Genomic DNA, 13,172 nt, shown 5'->3' with positions numbered 1-13,172 from the left:
GTAACTCAGTTACTTCTATTCTGCATTGAACATTGTACATATGTATATACTGAACACTGTGTCTACGTACGTGACTTCTATTTTTTACTTCTATTTTTACATGCTATACTATTTTATTTCATACTTATCTTTTGTCTAGCACAGTCTCTGGAGCGTAACAGAAAGAAGCATTTTGTATAAAAGTATTCTAAGGCAGTACCACTCACGGCCAGCAGGCGCCACAATTACATGTCACTGCTTCAAGTTTGTAAAAAAATTAAGAAAAGTAGTTTTGTGCGGTTAGGTGGCCGAGCGGAGATTGCGTTCGTCACCAGCCCCGGAGCTGTGAGCTGGATTCGCCTGTTCGAATCCAGCTCACAGCTCCGGGGTTGTCACCAGCTTGGCTGGCCGTCTGCACTGATACAATTGGCTGTATCAGAGGGTGGGAGAAGCTGGCGGGGTGGGTCCGGGTCGTTGTAAACAGCGACTCCTACAGTTCGGTCGGGGCGCCTGCTAAGCGCGGATTGGACGTGAGGGGGATAGTGTGGTCCTCCCACACGCTACGCCCTCTCAATGACAATCCGCGCTGCCAGGTGAAAAGAAGCGGTGATTGGCTGGACGTGTGTCGGAGGAAGCACGTGGTAGCCTCCACTCTCCCAGATGATCTGACTGTGGGGGGTAAGTGCGCAGCGATCAGGAAGGGACTGGGAATTGGCATACGACTAACATTGGGATGGGAGAAAATCGGAGGAAAATGGAGGGGGAAAAAGACCAATAAGAAAAAAAAAAAAAGAAAAGTAGTTTTGTGCATTTGACTACAATGTATAGACATATAATATATTAGAATTATAGCCATCATTGATATTGTTCCTAGTACATTGTAGGTTCTTAACCAACAGTTCTTCTTACTCAGGTACAAGGTGAACTTGATTATCTCAGCAGCATAATTCGTCTCTTCTTCCCGGATGTCGAAGCGGCTCGTCAGGGCTGATAACTCAGTTTCTTGGGCTGAAATTAAACAAAGAAGATGGTAATTTGATTATGAAATGAATAGGATACTACTTCTTAAAGAGACAGCAGAGAAAAAGAAAATTGTATTGTCTCTCTGAATACAACATTTTGAAAAGTAAACAATTGTAATAAGGCCTCACAGCAAGGCGGTGCTCGGTTTGGACCTGATGGGCGGACGTTCTTGGGGCTTTTCCACTACCTTGCAGAGCTCAATCTAGTGATCGATGCACAAAAACTACTTTCTTCAGCAAATCTCATTAGAATAGTTACATCAATATTGTGCTGTCAGAACAATCCTACGTTTGTAGCTCAAGTATTTAATGATACATTTTATGTACATTTTGCCAATATCCTCCGCTTTCAACCAGGAAATGCAAATGTGAAATGCGTATATTATAAACTGATAAATCTAGTGATCTACTCTACAAAAGCGATTATTATTTCCAGCAAATATCTTAAACTGTCTGCGGTATGTGCAATAACACAAGTACAAATAAGTAAATAAAAATAAGTACACATTTAGACAAGTAAAAAATAATTGCACATTAATATATTGATGCACAAGGGTGCAGTAAAGTGGCTGAGCATTGTAGCAGCATTTGAGTCCAGAAATGAGCGGAATAACTATTCACCAGGCGTACTCTGCCTGTGTAGATTGTGTGAACTAAGCAGGTGAAATGTTTGCAGGTCAAGTATTTAAAGATCTATTGCCTATTACTAGGGAATTCGGGCGCAGAAAGGATCAACAGTCTGCTAAGCCTTGTTTGGAAATACAAGTCATCTGGGCTCTATGAATTACCTGTGTGTGTGTGTGTGTGTGTGTGTGTGTGTGTGTGTGTGTGTGTGTGTGTGTGTGTGTGTGTGTGTGTGTGTGTGTGTGTGTGTGTGTGTGTGTGTGTGTGTGTGTGTGTGTGTGTGTGTGTGTGTGTGTGTGTGTGTGTGTGTGTGTGTGTGTGTGTGTGTGTGTGTGTGTGTGTGTGTGTGTGTGTGTGTGTGTGTCTTTGTATTCACTGTACATCAGAGAGGATCACCTTTGTGCTCTGTGCTCAGCTCGTCCGCCTGGCTCTCTCTATGTGTGTGTGTCTTTTTATTCACTGTACATCAGAGAGGATCACCTGTGTGCTCTGTGCTCAGCTCGTCCGCCTGGCTCTCTCTATGACTGTGTGTCTTTTAATTCACTGTACATCAGAGAGGATCACCTGTGTGCTCTGTGCTCAGCTCGTCCGCCTGGCTCTCTCTGACACTCAGCCTGCTCTCCAGGGCTGACAGCCCCCCGGCCTGAGCTGAGGAACAGTCAACAGCCATCATTAGCCCTTTCACTGCCGCATTACCAAACGGTTAGCCCTTTCACTGTGACAATAGACAGAAGGTTAACCCTTTCACACACAACAGCAGGTTAACCCTTTCACTGCCACACTACAGAAGGTTAACCCTTTACTGTCACACTACCGACGGTAACCGTCGGTAGTGTGACAGTAAAGGGTTAACCTTCTGTAGTGTGGCAGTGAAAGGGTTAAAGGCCCTCTGTCATGTACACATATCACCGCTGTGTGTGAATTCATTCAATCTTTATGTAATCTGGAAAGATCATTGAGAGCAAGCTCTCATTTACAATGACGTCGAGAGGAACAACACATAATACAAAAACAATTAAAACGGAAAAGTCAATCAATTAAACATTTTGAATTAATAAATTTTTTTGTTGCTATTATAACTTTTTAGACTGACCAACGAATACTAAAGTATTGAGTTTTAAGGTGCTTTGCAGAACGTTCCACGTGTCGGGGGCACAGGAGCTGAAAGCAGATTTTCCTAATTCAGTGCAAACTCTGGCGACCATAAGCGTATAATAAACCAATCACCAGAGTGAGTATGATGAGGTTAAGGATAAGGACCACCCAACATACAGGATACAATGATGGTACCATAACGGTCACCAGTGACACATCTAAGGGCAGAATGATATCCAGAGGCTTTAGAGTAGAAGCCTGTCTACAAACTACGTGTCCATAATCCAAAACAGACCCCCAAGCTAGGGCCCCATGCTGGACGAGGGCCCTCAGAGTCTAGACTAAAAGGTTCATTTTAAAAGTTTTTTCTGTGCCTGTCGAGATTTTAAATTAGGATAGGATGGGGAAGGGCAGGAGTGTTGTGGGTTTATATGTATAATTGTCTATATACATTTTTTTGTGTCTAAATAAATAAATAAAAAATATATATGTATATTTCATTTTCTGTTCTGTTGTTTTTAGTTTTTATATATATTTAAAATAAAAAGTACAATCACCTGTAGTCGCCCTCCTCAGCTCCTGCACTCGGCTCTCGCTGACGTTCAGTCTGACCTCCAGGGCCTCCAGGTGGGTGTTCAGGGGGGAGGAGCTGTTGGAGAGCTGCCCAGCTGGAGGAGGGAGAGGGGAGAACAACAGTGTTCAGGGGGGAGGAGCTGTTGGAGAGCTGCCCAGCTGGAGGAGGGAGAGGGGAGAACAACAGTGTTCAGGGGGGAGGAGCTGTTGGAGAGCTGCCCAGCTGGAGGAGGGAGAGGGGAGAACAACAGGTGTCAGGGGGGAGGAGCTGTTGGAGAGCTGCCCAGCTGGAGGAGGGAGAGGGGAGAACAACAGTGTTCAGGGGGGAGGAGCTGTTGGAGAGCTGCCCAGCTGGAGGAGGGAGAGGGGAGAACAACAGGTGTCAGGGGGGAGGAGCTGTTGGAGAGCTGCCCAGCTGGAGGAGGGAGAGGGGAGAACAAGAGTGTTCAGGGGGGAGGAGCTGGAGGAGAGCTGGAGGAGGGAGAGGGGAGAACAACAGGTGTCAGGGGGGAGAGCTGGAGGAAGGAGAGGGGAGAACAACAGGTGTCAGGGGGGAGAGCTGGAGGAAGGAGAGGGGAGAACAACAGGTGTCAGGGAGGAGAGCTGAAGGAGGGAGAGGGGAGAACAACAGGTGTTGAGGGAGGTGGAGGAGGGAGAGGGGAGAACAACAGGTGTTGAGGGAGGTGGAGGAGGGAGAGGGGAGAACAACAGGTGTTAGGGTGGAGAGATGGAGAGGGGAGAACAACAGGTGTTGAGTGAGGTGGAGGAGGGAGAGGGGAGAACAACAGGTGTTAGGGTGGAGAGATGGAGAGGGGAGAACAACAGATGTTAGGGTGGAGAGATGGAGAGGGGAGAACAACTGGTGTTGAGGGAGGTGGAGGAGGGAGAGGGGAGAACAACTGGTGTTAGGGTGGAGAGATGGAGAGGGGAGAACAACAGGTGTTGAGGGAGGTGGAGGAGGGAGAGGGGAGAACAACAGGTGTTGAGGGAGGTGGAGGAGGGAGAGGGGAGAACAACAGGTGTTAGGGTGGAGAGATGGAGAGGGGAGAACAACAGATGTTAGGGTGGAGAGCTGAATGAAGGAGAGGGGAGAACAACAGGTGTTGAGGGAGGTGGAGGAGGGAGAGGGGAGAACAACTGGTGTTAGGGTGGAGAGATGGAGAGGGGAGAACAACAGGTGTTGGGGGAGGTGGAGGAGGGAGAGGGGAGAACAACAGGTGTTAGGGTGGAGAGATAGAAAGGGGAGAACAACAGGTGTTGAGGGAGGTGGAGGAGGGAGAGGGGAGAACAACTGGTGTTAGGGTGGAGAGATGGAGGAGGGAGAGGGGAGAACAACTGGTGTTAGAGTGGAGAGCTGAAGGAGGGAGAGGGGAGAACAACACATTTATTATGATCTCTTTTATTGTTTTTTGGGGGTTTCCTGAGTTTTCATCAATGTCATTTTAGACATTACTCTGCGTCTGAAACCAAACTGCGAACTGGAGACTTCCAGGGACCTTCTGGATGAACCCACACAGCGTCAGTTATAACGTGATACTGATCATTTTTTTCTCTTTCTGGTGTGGCAGCAATACGCTTCCGTAATATAGCGCTTCTCTAGACACTCAAAGCGCTTTACAATGTAGAGTGGAAATTGCCTCCTTCACCACCACTGGTAGCACCCAATCTTGGGCTACGCAGGCTCAATGGCTGCCATACAATGGCACCCGGCACACATCACACTACACAATGGCTGAACGGCTCAGGAGACAGGGATTGATATCAGCCAATTAAGGGGGAGGGATGATTAGGTGGCCTTGATGTCAGACCTGATTGGGAATTTGGCCAGGAACGTGTGAATGAACACAACACTCACAACCATCTTTAGATAATAAAGTACTCAACCTCTACTGTCTTTAACTATGAATGAACACAACACTCACAACCATCTTTAGATAATAAAGTACTCAACCTCTACTGTCTTTAACTATGAATGAACACAACACTCTAACTCACCATCTTTAGATAATAAAGTACTCAACCTCTACTGTCTTTAACTATGAATGAACACAACACTCTAACTTACCATCTTTAGATAATAAAGTACTCAACCTCTACTGTCTTTAACTATGAATGAACACAACACTAACTTACCATCTTTAGATAATAAAGTACTCAACCTCTACTGTCTTTAACTATGAATGAACACAACACTAACTCACCATCTTTAGATAATAAAGTACTCAACCTCTACTGTCTAAGTATGAATCAACACAACACTCTAACTTACCATCTTTAGATGATAAAGTATTCAACCTCTACTGTCTTTAACTATGAGTGAACACAACACTCTAACTCACCATCTTTATATAATAAAGTACTCAACCTCTACTGTCTTTAACTATGAGTGAACACAACACTCAAACTTACCATCTTTAGATAATAAACACAGCACTCTCTTTAGATAATAATGTTTAAATACATTGTTCCTCTGAATACTTAAAAGAGAGTTATATGGTTCTTTGTCTGAGGTACTTAGGAGGTCCTTCCCAACTGGGGTATGGGAGAGAATGAATTCTTAGTTCACCTGTGTTCTGTTTCACCAGCTCCTCCATCAGACTCTCACTGTTACACATCCTGGTTGCCAAGACTGGAAAACACAGACATGTTAGTTCAAACATAAACACACACACACACACACACACACACACACACACGCACACACACACACACACACACACACACGTTTAAAAGGATGCACGCAAACACGCATGCATGCAAGTATGTACACACGCACACACACACACACACACACACACACGTTTATGCCTTGTGGGGACATTTAATTAATTCTCTAACACCTTACCCTAACTTAACCTACCCAGTACCCTAACTTAACCTACCCAGTACCCTAACTTAACCTACCCAGTACCCTAACTTAACCTACCCAATACCCTAACTTAACCTACCCAGTACCCTAACCCTCATGTAGCCCCTTGTCCTTGTGGGGTCCAGAAAATGTGTCCACAAGAACAGAAGAACTTCCTTGTGGAGACATATAGGAAGGCGAGGAGACACACACACAACACACACACACACACACACCCTCCTCACTCCTGAACAGTGTGGGGTTAACTGCCTTGCCCAAGGGCACTTCAACAGTGGGTATTGAGGGAGCCGGAAACATAATTAGAGAAGGTAAGGTAATGTTAGTTGAAAGGCATGAAATCAATACAGCTTCTTTTGTTCTTTTGTGAATGAATGGCATCTGCAATACATACCGTTTCCATAGCAACCTCGTAGTGAAGTAGGACAATTAACCCTTTCACTGCAGAAAGATAACCCTTTCACTACCACACTACAGACGGTTAACCTTTCACTACCACACTACAGAAGGTTAACCTTTCACTACCAAACTACAGACGGTTAACCTTTCACTACCACAATACAGAAGGTTAACCCTTTCACTACCACACTACAGAAGGTTAACCTTTCACTACCACACTACAGAAGGTTAACCTTTCACTACCACAATACAGAAGGTTAACCCTTTCACTACCACACTACAGAAGGTTAACGCTTTCACTACCACACTACAGAAGGTTAACCCTTTCACTACCACACTACAGAAGGTTTACTAAAAGGGGATGCAAAATGCCAGTGGATGGAAACTGTGAGACCAAGTGAGAGCAAACTCAAGTGAGTTTCAGAAAGTTCTAAACTGGATGTCGCAAATGTTCTGCTCCTTAACGCAGATAAAACCGAGATGCTAGTAGTTGGCCCCCCAAACCAGAGAAGCCTGTTTGAGGACATCTCCGTCAAATTTGATACTTCATCATCATGTCTCTCAGAGTTCCACCATAAAAAACCTTGGAGTAATTTTTTATTCATCCCTCTCATTTAATGCACATATTAGAAATGTCACCAAAATTGCCTTCTTCCATCTCCGTAATATCGGAAAAAAATTTGCCCTATTTTAACTTTGGCATTTGTCTCATCAGGTTCAGATTACTGTAATTTGCTTTTTCACTTACAAAATTGACAAAAGATTCTAAATGGGCTCACACCGCTCTATCTATCCAATCTCATTATACGATACTCGCCCGCTCATGCTCTGTGTTCACAAAATGTGGGGCTCCTATCGATTCCTGAGGTAAAAAAGAAATCCGCTGGCCACAGAGCCTTTGCCTACCACGCTCCCTACCTATGGAATAAATGACCCGCCGTCGTGAGGTGCGCCTGCTCTGTCGAAGTTTTTTTATCTTCGCTTAAGACCCATCTTTTCTCTCTCTCATTCAGCCTACCCTGGTCTCACCTGGTCGGGGATAGACCCTTAGTTTAATCTGGTTAGTTCAGTTAGGATGTCTATTTATTTGCTCCCATGTCTGCTTGTCTCTCTGTGAGTGGATGTCTCGAGTGTTAGTGTGTCGATATACAGATTGCAGTGACTGTTCTACCTCATACTGGATATGAGCACCACTGGCGCCATGGATCCGCTTCATGCCGCCTTCTGTCTGACCTACAGCGTCTAACCATGCCTGCTCTACTTCAACCTGTTCCGAGTGGTTCTTCTGCCCCCCAGGGCAAATGGCCCTGAGCCACCGTCTTGTATCTCATCCTGTATACTAGCGCCTGTAGTCCTATGCCTCTTTGTTCTTAGTTCTATTTACTACTGTAATTTCATAATTCTCTTATATACTTTGATTCTATTGCTACTATGTATGCATATACCGTAATTCCTCTAATAGTAACCGGGTCTCAAATACAAGCCGGGTCTCTATTAATGGCCGGGTGCGCTCTTGAGCTAAGCAATTATAAGCCGGCCTCCTAATACAAGCCGGGTTACTAATATACTGAGCTGCATACTGAGCTAGTTACTTGATTTCACTTTGAAAACGTTGAAATGACCAGTGACCACCTGTAATTGCACTGTTTACTATTTTATACAGTACTTGGTTTCAATAAATGAACCCAGTACATTTTACTGGGTTCAAACTGACACAAAATGTTGATTTATTCATTATGATCCGTTTGAAAATTTGAAATATAGGCCTCCCTCTTATACAGGCCTCCTCCTAATACAAGCCTGGTACCCGCTACAGTTGAAACAAATACAAGCCGGGGTTACTATTAGAGGAATTACGGTATATATATATATATATGCTTATTACATGAATGTATTGCTCCTATGTCTGCCTACTGCGAACACGGGAGCTCTCTAACCCCTGTCCCTGTCTCGAGGTGAGTGGATGTCTCGAGGTGATGGTCAAGGTGGTGTGATCTTCCCTGTGCCGTCCTTGATGATGTGGCTAACAGCATCGACTGCAGCGGCTATTCTTCCTCAAACCGGTTCTGACGACCACAGGCGTGATGGATCCACCCTACAGTACACAGTACGTCACCCTCGGTTGACCGGCATCTAACCAAGACCGCTCAACTTCAACTGGATCTGAGCGGTTCTCCTGCCCCCTGGGGAATAATGACTCTGATACTTTGAGCTCCGAGCCTTGACTTTTAGCCTTTATCTTATTTTCATACACAGCACTCGTTTTCCTATGCTTTTTTTGTTGTTGTTGTTGTTCTTAGCTCTATTCAATTTTTATAAAAAAAAAATTCTTAGGCACCTTAGATGTATGTATGTTTCCTTACATGTACACATACATACCAATTATTCGCCTGTTCTATTTTCCATCCATCTATCATCCATAGCAACACTACAGTATATTATCATCACCGACATCCAGTTGGGGGATCCCCTTTGGACAGCCCATCTGAGGTTTCTCTCCTCCACGCCGCCTGTGGTGCCCCCCCCCCCATCGCTAGGTTTTTATCTTCATTGGGGAAAGTCTGGGAGTGTCGCATATTTGGATTTTATGTTGGTTTTTGTTCTTGATCTATTGTGATGCTTCTTCTTGACTTGTACAGCCCATGGTCAATGACAATAACACTATGTAACAAACCATCAAATACACTCACAGCACACACATCCACACGCACACACTCACTTTAAATAAACAACTCACTGCAGCACCCACTTTACCCACTTTAGACACTTTAACACACTTTATATTTATTGGTAAAGAGATTTGCACTACAACTCATACCTCATTACACCTTACCCTAAATTGTACCTCATCCCATTTCTGCATTGTACTGTATATTGTATTGTAACTCAGTTACTTTTTCTACTCGGCATTGTATATTGTATATATGTATATTGAACACTTTTGTTTACGTACTTTTGACTTCTTATTTTATACTTATCTATTTTTATCTAGCACACTCTCAGGAGCAAAACAGAAAGAAGCATTTCATATAAAAGTATTCTGTATTTTTGTATGACAACTAATAAAGAAACTTGAACTTGAACTTGAAACATGGGGGATCTTCCATGTGATCTCGGGCTCTACAAATACATTTGATTTGATTTTAACTATAGAGTCACCTGTGTTCCATCTCTTCAGCTGCTCCAGCTGGCTCTCACTGGCTCTCAGCCTGGTGTTCAGGAATGACTGCTCAGCTGCCTGGGCTGGAGACACATGTGTAGACGCCGACTGGTTTGGTTATTTTGATCATGGACTCGTGCTCTGGTAACTATTTGTTCTGATTTGTGTTTTTTAATGCTGTATTTTACTGTTTTTACTGTTTTATTCTATCTTTTTTGAAAAGCCTCAATGGACTAGTGTTGAAAACTAGCACTTGCGTGCTATAAACATGCAAAACAACACATCTGGTCTGTCCACTGTGGCTGGTCCAATGTTGCTACGTACTGTACTCAGAGAGGGGACACCTGACGGTTCACAATGTAGTCTTTTAGCTGAACGCTTTCATATAAAGCCACTTACAGATTGTGAACAACAAGTCACCGGGAGGGGTACGTCTCTGGCAGCTAAGGGTCAGTGATATTGTTCGTCAGACAGTGTTGAACTTGAGTGTTGAGTGCCTAGTAGTATAGACATATTAGTATAGTAGGTAATAGTTAGTATAAGCATAGTACATAGTAGATAGTAATATAGTACATAGCAGATTTCCCACGGAGTCTCTCTGGATTGTCCAGAGATCTAGGTTTATCAATCTGCGCATGTGGAGTTCAGGAGTGGGTGCGGAAAAGTGACTTAGCTCTGCCGAGAAAGTGCCGATCGACTTGGGATTGGTCTCTCTGTGTTCAGGAGACTCAGGCGTTTTCTTTACCCACTTTTTCTCCTTATTTTTCAATTTTTCTCCCATCCCAATTTCGAGTTTCCAATTATCACCTCCCCTGTCTTGAACGTTGCTCGACTATGCCCCCCACTGGCCGGTTGTAGGGAGGATAGAAGCCTTGCATCACGTGTCCCCTCCGGTACACAAGGAGGCAGCCTGTCACATCTTTTCACCTGCCAGCACGGACTCAGTGGCGAGGTGTAACGCATGGGAGGCTCACACTACCCCCGCTACTTCCTGTCTCTGCTGTGCAGGCGTCCCCCAACCGACCTGTAGGAGTCGCTGTCCACAACGTCCAAATCCCCACCCATCGACTTCCACCCGCTAACTCTGCCAATGAGTTAGTATGACGGCTGGCCCAAGCCGGAGGCAATGCTGACACCCGGATTAGAGACCGGAGTCTCTTGCGTTGGTGATGAGCGCAATCTCCGCTGCGCCGCCCAGGAGACTCAGGCGTTTAAAAGTCTATTGGATCGTGTCTTAATGTCAAGGCTCTCATCCACATTCATTCATTTTCTCCCCCCGCTCTCTCCTCCATGAGCTCAATGTAACGTGGAAGTGCAGTGGTCTATAGGTCACCTGCATTCCATGTCTTCAGCTCGTCCATCTTGCTCTCACTCACAGCCAGTCTGGCCACCAAGGCTGACAGTTCAGCTGCTTGGGCTGAAATTTGAACCAGATCAGAGGACCGGTTAGGGTCGGTCTGTGGAATGAGCTCAGATCCACAAGTGTTGTTGTCAATCCTATTAATCTGTTTTGTTTGTATTGGCTAAAATACAAAAGCAGGAAAACAAGGCTTTGATTCCCTCTCCTCTAAGAGAGGAAACAAACGTGTTATTTTGAAATGTTGATGCACTATATATTTCAAATATATATATATATATATATATATATATATATATATATATATATATATATATTTACAACGCATGGTAAAGGAAAGTATTGCATCAGCTGTAATATAACAACAAAGCAACACAACATGTTTAATCGGACTCAGACTGACTTCTTCATCAGTTCCATGGCTATTTGTGATCATTTGTGCCTCTTAACTTGTTACCATAGTTACTAACTGCAGTCTCTTGATGGGTGCTGTCAGCTGGTACAGTGTGCCTTTAGAAAGGTGCACTATGCAGCTTTGGGAGAACGTTTTTAAACTATGTGGTATGTTTTTCATAACTGAATGTGACAAACTGTTGGAGGAGGTCGGGTCCCTGGAACAGTGTTTGCAGTTTGTTTACAATGACAGCAATTCTGTTTACAAAGGTTCACAGTGCCTCAAGGAGGATTTTGATTTGATTTCATCTAATTTTCATTACCATAATTCTAAGGATTACATGTAGAGTAAATATGTTTTGTATAATAATCGCTGGTTGTGCAAATGTCAACAACCCCCCCCCCCCCCCCCCCAAAACTGCATAGTGCACCTTTAAGATAGTTGACAATTATCCCTCTAAGAAAGTAGTCAAAGGTGCCATGTGTTTTACGAGTTTATATATGATATTCTTCACTATTCACTATATTCGTCATTTTATGTGCCCACAAAGTCAGTGCTCTATTTATTCAACATTTACATCCAGGTGACATCACAGATTCTAGGGTTCTCTCTGATTTCTGGCTTTAGGAATGTTGTGTGCGTTCACAAACACCGACTTGATTAGTCAAGTATTGCTTTATGTCAGCTGTCAATCAAGTAAGTGTTGCTTTATGTCAGCTGTCAATCAAGTAAGTGTTGCTTCATGGCAGCTGTCGATCAAGTAAGTGTTGCTTCATGACAGCTGTCAATCAAGTAAGTGTTGCTTCATGACAGCTGTCAATCAAGTAAGTAGCCCATCCTTTTAAAACAGCTGTCAGTCAAATATCCCTTGTAAATGTGTCAATTAAGTATTAAGTAGTAATGTAGAGTATCATCATCTCCTTCTACCTGAATTCTCTTCTGCCAGCTCCTCCATCTTGCCACCGGTGACTCGCTGTGCCATCCCGAGATCCACCACCGTGACCCGAGTGCCGTTCAGCGCGGCCTCCATGTTCCTCAGCTCCGCGCCCTGCTCCTCCAGGGTCATCCCCAGGGTCATCTCCAGGGTGTGGATCCTGTCTCCCTGCTTCTCAACGGTCGTCCCCAGGGTGTGGATCCCGTCTCCCTGCTCCTCCAGGGTGTGGATCCTGTCTCCCTGCTTCTCCACGGTCGTCACCAGGCTGTGGATCCTGTCTCCCTGCTTCTCCACGGTCGTCACCAGGCTGTGGATCCAGTCTCCCTGCTTCTCCACGGTCGTCCCCAGGGTGTGGATCCTGTCTCCCTGCTTCTCCACGGTCGTCCCCAGGGTGTGGACCCTGTCTCCCTGCTCCTCCAGGGTGTGGATCCTGTCCCGCTGCTCCTGGGCTCCCACCTCGTGGTCCTTCAGTCTGGACTCCATGTTCCTCAGCGTCAGCCTCTGCTCCACCAACGTGGTCCTCATGTTCAGCACCAGGATCCTCAGGCCCCTCAGCTCGTCCCAGACGGCGGGCATCGTCGGGGGGGACAGGCCGCTGGCCTCGTCCCCGCGACAGTCCGCGCGAACGCCGCCGTCCCCCGAGGTGACGGCACCGTCCTGGGGGACAACGTCCGCCGCCTCCCCCTGCTGGGCCCGTGTTCCGGCCGGGAGACAGAACAGCATCAGGAGCAGAGCGACGGCACCCCTCATTCTGAGAGCAGGACCTCCT

Source organism: Notolepis coatsorum (assembly GCF_963971535.1).
Source record: "Notolepis coatsorum genome assembly, chromosome: 2".
NCBI lineage: Eukaryota > Metazoa > Chordata > Actinopteri > Aulopiformes > Paralepididae > Notolepis > Notolepis coatsorum.
The sequence above is the reverse complement of the archived record's forward strand: the minus strand, read 5'-3'. Positions refer to the sequence as shown.